Source organism: Cydia splendana, chromosome 1, assembly GCF_910591565.1.
Source record: "Cydia splendana chromosome 1, ilCydSple1.2, whole genome shotgun sequence".
Lineage (NCBI taxonomy): Eukaryota > Metazoa > Arthropoda > Insecta > Lepidoptera > Tortricidae > Cydia > Cydia splendana.
Window position 1 is genome coordinate 29514429 of NC_085960.1, and position 7783 is coordinate 29522211.

Below are 7783 nucleotides of genomic sequence, written 5' to 3' on the forward strand. Positions count from 1 at the left end.
TAGACAATAAAAAAAGTGTGTACCTAACTGATTTTATAGGTCTTGAAAATGCGCATTGTTGCACAATTACTTTGTGCAAATATTATTTTCAATACCTAATGATATTTAACTTGTAACATATCTGGTTTTAAACAAAAAATAAATATAAGGTAAATGTACTAGTGCTCGACATGTTAATGCCCAATAGATGACACCTTGCTGTCACCTCTATTGACAATGACTTAAATCTCAAGTTGACATGTACTGCACTGGGACCGCGTCGAGCACCATGAGTATGTTTACCTTACGTAACAAATAAACGTTAGCTATCAAAAATGATTCATGTAAACGTCTTTAATTTCCTTATTATCGGGAAATTACCATACCGACCTAGTTTGAAATGCAAAATCAATAATTTAGCTATTTACCTAAATGTCCTAAATGATCTCTTATATACATAATAATTTAATAAGAAGGGCATCAATTACCCTACTTTCGGGAAATTACCCTATTCAACTTACTGGTCACACTCCTGTTTCGCATTTATAAACAATGAAATATGGAGATTTCATGTACTATACCGTGATAATTGATAAAATTAGCTGTGGAAAGTTATTCCGTCACTTTTTTTCTTTCGATCGGTACAATTCTTGCAGGATTTAACTACGCATGCCGGCATATTTTATATTTTTTCTTGGACAAATTTACTTCACTGACGTTTTGATCCGTCTGACGGCAAATTGGTGGATGAGGGCATTGAGATAACTGTCAATGTGTGTGTGTCACGCGTAAATACTAGGAAATTGGTGGATGATGGAATCACAGTTTTTGTCTTAGCAAAACTACGTCCGAGGTCCATGGGTATAAGATGGTATAAGGAAACTAAAGTATTGCAATGTTTACATTACAATTACATAACAGTTACGTATGATAAGAAAGCGATTATAAGATAGTCACGATAAGCCATCAAATGCTTTATTTGCTGCATTGTCATTGTCACCACAATACACAAAGCCGCGAACGCGAGTGTGGAGTCGATTTCGCTGTCTGCGAAAATCGACTCCAGACTCGCGTTCGCGGCTTCGTCCGCGATTCACGCGCATAGTCTGGAGGGGGCTTAATAAGGGTGATATTCCATCTGTCCAATTTATTGGTCCAATCATAGATTAATAAGTTTATGGGTTCAATGTGTATTTTTTGCATCTCACATTTTGCTAAATGAAAGAGTGAGACGCAATTAATGCACATTGAACCAAGAAATTGGACGGTACGCATAGTATAGCATAGCATACCTATCCATCTTTCTTGGCGCCTGCCCGTGGCTAAAGAGACAGTACCAGAGAGCTAGAAATTGTAATGCAGACAATCAACCAAACACCAACCACGCTGTGTTTGCGCTGACTTGGCAGTGACAATACCTTCATATGCCATACTCAACGCAGCACTTCACTTGACACAAAGATTTCGTGAAGCATGCTATGGAAGCAGGACCATGTCAAATCCCCGCTTTTTGTTTTAACTGAATGGGCTACTTGAACTATACTTACCCCGCGCGATAAAACAAACTAGAGAATCTAGAGATACATATAACTACAACTACATACCGGGTTATCTGTAGATTACGAACCAAAAAGCGTTAATTGTTGACTAAAGGAACCCTAAAAATGTTTATTTCTAATTACATATTATTATTATACAGCAAATCTCGGCGCCTGGTCAATAAAGTTAAGCTTCGCGTAACGAGGCAAAAAGATTGCTCTGCAAATACGTCGGGCGGACAGGTCATTAGGTAAGTATACGTGCGCGTCAACCGCCCGAATCCAGTCATCGGCTATATCACATTCAATGTAAGATTTACAGCTATTGGCTGGCATTAACTTGCAGGTAATTTAGGTATTTGGTAGCAATCATGAGATGATTAAGCCATTATGGCCTGAATTATTTGCTATAGCTACTTATTATTGTTAAGGGCGATAGGTAATATTAGTTTTTACTTATTAAAGGTTCAGTAATGTTAGTTAGTAGGTACTTCATAGTTATAAGTATTATAAAATAAAATAAAAACAATTTACGGGATAGTGACAATAAATTAATAACCTCTAGAGGTCTAGACCTAGTGAGGTTTTTTAGGGTTAGGTAGGTATTCCCCATATAACCATTCCAGTCGCAAAATCACAAAGTGGTAACTAAATGTCAGATGTGTCGTAACAGAGTCCACACAATGTGTCTAGAATTGTTTCGAAACAAAGTGTCGTCGCCGTGTCTAGGTACACTTTTCCGTAACAAGGTGTCGACACATTTGTGTGCACTTTGCGTGCGGTTTGCGACTAAATCTGACAGCAAATTTGTGACAGCAAATGTCAATATAAAATACCTCTTGAAAACCAAGGTTTGTCAAACTACTATTAGTGTCTCGTGTGCTCGTAATTCTAGTAAGTCATCATGGGCAATGAAAATGATAATAATCGACCGAAACCAAATAAACACCCAACACACACCTTTTACAGAAAAGTTTTTAAAGAAATTCAATAAGCTACTTAGGTCAGGCAACGAATGCTCCAAAAGTTGTAGAGGGAAATGCTCGGAACACAATTTTTGACTCCGTAACTCGGTTTGACAAGTTAGGAGGTGAACATATCAAAAGTCCCCGGCCGTAGCCCTTGAGCGGGGGGGAGAGAGGGGGCTTTGAAGGTCCCATTTTCCGGTTTTTCGATTATATCTCGGAAACTATGCATCTCAGCGACATGGCCACTTATACAAAATGAAAGTTAATTTAATTTGTTACAAGTTTATTCAGTCAATTTTTTCGATATGTTGAATAGTTTTTGAGATATCCGCTCTTGAAAGTTTATTTAGGGCTCTCAATTTTATCTTGATATATCTATATCAGTGAAGGTGCTAGGCCGTGTTTGGTATCGTTTTCGTATAAATCTGGGGTGCAGAATCCATTTAAGATATCACATTGACACCGTTCCACAAAATAAAAAAAATCTTTTTAGGGTTCCGTACCTCAAAAGGAAAAAACGGAACCCTTATAGGATCACTCGTGCGTCTGTATGTATGTCCGTCTGAATACACAAAATAGTTCTTTACCTATAGATGACAGGAAAACCTATTAGAAATGTGCAGTCAAGCGCGAGTCGGACTTAATGTACGGAACCCTTAATACGCGAGTCCGACTCGCACTTGGGCGGTTTTTTTGAAACTCCTCTTGACGCTTAACCGCTGAACCGATTTCGTTGAAATTTGGTATAGAAATAGTTTGCGTCCCGGAACAGGACATAGGATAGATCTTATAACCAAAATCATCTTTTAAAGGTGTGAAAAGTGGCGTGGCAATTTGTACGGGAAATCAATAACCGCTGAACCGATTTATATGATATTTGGGATGGTCTACATCTTTGATTTAGTTAAAAATGATGAAAAAACATGACTTCAAACCTAAACTTAAACAGTATTAACTTCAAGAAGTCAATTCTGAATTCCCCCCTACACCTCATTTCACACCTTTAAAGGATGATTTTTGAGATAACTTATTATATCCTGTCTCGGGACTCAAAATATATGTGTACCAAATTTAAATTAAAACTGTTCAGCAGTTTAAGCGTGAAGAGGAGTTTAAAAGAAAGTATTTTAATAAGTTTATATGTTTTTACTTCGGAATGGTGTCAATGTGATACCTTAACTAAATTTGGTACTGCGAATTTATACGAAAACGATACCAAACATGGCCTCGTAGCTTTACTGTTGTAGAAGTCAAAGAAAATTGAGAGCCCTAAATTCTTATTACTTGGCCAAACTTGTGTAGAAGGAAAAGGTAAAATAAAAGTCTTCGGCAGGAATATAAGACACATATATTTTTTTTTTGCGTTACTATTTCATTCATCAAATATAAACATACCTTGATTATACTATTCTAGTGAGATCCTCATAGATAAACAAAAACATTTACTTAAAAAATTACAAGGTCGAAATGTCACGGAACTTGTGAGAGTAATATGTGAAAAATAAAAACTTTTATGACAAAAAAAATCTGGACACAATTTAAGAATCACCCAATTGCGTCGAGGAATCATCTGTATTTTTGCTTGTTTCATTACCTCCTCGCTTCTTTTTTGTCCTTTGTACTCTGTAGCAATTTGTTAGATCTGAAAATAAAGATAACTTTCGTCGTCACGGATGTCGATTTATAGGTTTTAGGGAGTGCAGAATTCGAAAACGATGATCATTTTATAATCCAAGATGACGGCTACGTATTTTTTTATAAAAGTCGTCATGAATATCGTTTTATAGGTTTTAGGAAGTGCCGATTTCGAAAATGATGACCAGTTTGGAATCCAAGATAACTGCCGTGCACTTTGTCATAAAAGTCGTCATGGATATCGTTTTATAGGTTTTAGGGAGTGCAGAATTCGAAAATGATGACCATTTTGGATTCCAAGATGTCTGCCGTGCACTTTGTCATATAAGCCGTCATGGATGTTGATTTATAGGTGTTAGGAAGAGTAGAATTCGAAAATGATGACCATGACCAACGTGCACGGCAGACATCTTAGATTCTAAAACGGTCATAATTTTCGAATTCTCCACTCCCTAATACCTATAAATCGAGATCCATGACGACTTTTATGACAAAGTGTACGGTAGACATCTTGGTTTCCAAAATGGTCATCATTTTCGAATTCTGCACACCCAAAAACCTATACATATAGTAGTTCGCCCCGAACTGTGAACTCGCGGTTCGCCAAACAGATCAATTGAATGCAGTGCTACTTAGTCTGAGATGGGCATTTAGTAATTGATTCCTGATTCCACGATTACTTGAAATTACTTTGTAATCTGATTACCGATTCCTAGATTACTTTGTAATCTAACAATACCGAATTACTAAGTACAATTCCATTTGAGGAATCAGGAATCAATTTTTCGAATACTACAATTACCAGTAATAGAAATCAATGTCGATTCTTTATTAGGTACAGGAATATATATTACTTGATTCCTTTCAGATTACATTGCGTGCTACTACATAAGTACTATCAGAAGTACATTTCGATAGTAGATATAGATGTTGTTGACTTACTAGGATGCATCTACCGATACCGTATTTGAAACAGGTGTGCAGATTTCGAAATTGATGACCATGACCAATAAAACGACATCCATGACGACTTTTAACATAGTGCATGGCGGCCATCTTGGATTCCAAAATAGTTATTATTTTCGAAATCTGCGCTCCCTAAAACCTATAAAACGACAGCCATGACGACTTTTATGACATACTGCATGGCCGCCATTTTGGATTCCAAAATGGTCATCATTTTCGAAATCTGCGCCCCCTAAAACCTATAAAACGACACCCACGACGACTTTTATGACATAATGCATGGCCGCCATTTTGGAATCCAAAATGGTCATCATTTTCGAAATCTGCGCCCCCTAAAACCTATAAAACGACACCCACGACGACTTTTATGACATAATGCATGGCCGCCATTTTGGAATCCAAAATGGTCATCATTTTCTAAATCTGCGCCCCCCATAACCTATAAAACGACACCCATGACGACTTTTATGACATAGTGCATGGCCGCCATTTTGGATTTCACAATTGTCATCATTTTCTAAATCGGGGCCCCCTAAAACCTATAAAACGACATCCATGACGACTTTTATGACATAGTGCATGGCCGCCATCTTGGAATCCAAAATGGTCATCATTTTCGAAATCTGCGCTCCCTAAAACCTATAAAACGACACCCATGACGATTTTAATGACATAGTGCATGGCCGCCATTTTGGATTTCAAAATGGTCATCATTTTCTAAATCGGGGCCCCCTAAAACCTATAAAACGACACCCACGACGACTTTTATGACATAATGCATGGCCGCCATTTTGGAATCCAAAATGGTCATCATTTTCTAAATCTGCGCCCCCCAAAATCTATAAAACGACACCCATGACGACTTTTATGACTTAGTGCATGGCCGCCATTTTGGATTACAAAATGGTCATCATTTTCTAAATCGGGGCCCCCTAAAACGTATAAAACGACATCCATGACGACTTTTATGACACAGTGCATGGCCGCCATTTCGGATTCCAAAATGGTCATTATTTTCGAAATCGGCACTCCCTAAAACCTATAAATCGACACCCATCTCGATTTTTATGACAAAGTGTTTTGCTACCATCTGCATGCAAGACATTTCTATTATTTATACGTACAAAAATGGCCCCCTGTCAACTTTCAATCGAGATGTAATCGATAATTTATTCGATTATTATTCAGATTAATTCAATTTCAATCTATGTCAGGTCGACTAAGCTAATCGCGATTAAAATTTGAGAATTAACTTTTTTTATTCCATTAATTTGTCGAATAAACAGTTAATCGATTAATGTAATGTAATGTAATGTAATGTAACGTTTATTTCAGACAAACAGTCCATATACATAAAAATTACAAAAAGAATTAAAAATAAATAATAAATCACAAATTCATTAAATTAAATTAACTTAACACTTAAGTCATAATAAAATTAAATTATTAAAATTCAAAAATTCAAAATTCACATTTAGACATTACAAATTAAATAAAAATTAAAATAAAAACAAATATAAATTTAAAGTCGGTATGTCAAGGTTAATATAATACGAGTATAAGCATGTCCAGATAGATAATTTTGAAATTTTGAAAATTAAATAGTATAAATTATTAAATTAAACTAAACTATGCTATACAATCCGGGGCCTGACATGTAGGGCGATAAGCACTTTAGTGAGTGGACAGTCTAAACGGTTTGCTAATGCGTTGAGGATGCTATTGGAGCTGGACCGCGCCCTGCGTGCCATCGAGGCGACCCTTTTACGCATAATGGCGTGAAAACCATCCGTGCGCGCCTCTGCGAACATGGCTGACGCACTACAGTAGCGCGGCAATCCCAACAGCATCCTGAACGCATTATTATATTGAACTCGGAGGGCATTGATGGTCCGCTGCGTATAGTTGACCCACAGGCTACAGGTATAGAATGACTGACAGAAAGCTCTAAAGAGCGTCGTTTTTACTTCTGTAGTACACCTCGCAAACCTGCGCGCCAACATGTTGCTCCGGACCGCCAATGCCCGACGCTCCCTTTCCACGTCAATGTTGTCCGAAAGATCGTCAGTGACCCAGTGACCCAGGTATTTGAATTTTGACACTTGCGTTAGTTGCGTTCCGCCTAGTGTAGCGGGCGGCACTGTGTCAACTTTGCTACCGCGCGGATTAAACACTAGCAACTCGCTCTTTTTCGAGTTGTACCTGAGTCCATGGGCCCCCGCGTAGTCCTCGCACACACTGATTAGCTTCCTGAGAGCGCCAATCGATGGACTCAGCAGCACCATATCGTCCGCGTAACTGATATTATTGACACATGTTCCATCAATAGAACATCCGATTTTGGTTCTGCTGAGCTCAACGATTAACGTGTTCATATATAAATTAAATAATTTTGGTGACGTCAGCCCCCCCTGCCTTACACGCACCGCATTCCAACCGATACAAGTCCGAGCGCGAGTCCGCCCACCTGACGAAGTTCGTTTGGTTATTGTACCAGTACTTAAACATGTCAATAACATCACCAGGCAGGTCAGTCTCGCACTCTAACTTGCTCCACAGAACGTCGTAGGCAACCAAATCGAAAGCTTTTGATAAGTCTAGGAAGCACGCATACACTGGTGTCTTCCTATCAGTGTAGTACTGTACAGTTTGCTTGAGACACAACACCGCGGACTCCGTGGACAAGCCAGTTTTGAA

General features: G+C 38.1%; 1 protein-coding gene across 1 annotated transcript in view; it reads left to right on the forward strand.

The window, feature by feature from the left end:
* The window catches only part of LOC134797316 (WD repeat-containing protein 26), a 114330-nt gene extending 107327 nt beyond the window's left edge, over positions 1 to 7003 (forward strand). Inside the window, exon 13 of the mRNA XM_063769549.1 lies at positions 6992 to 7003. The gene's annotated coding sequence lies outside the window, so the exon portion shown is untranslated. The remainder of the gene's footprint in view (positions 1 to 6991) is intronic.
* Positions 7004 to 7783: the final 780 nt, after the last annotated feature.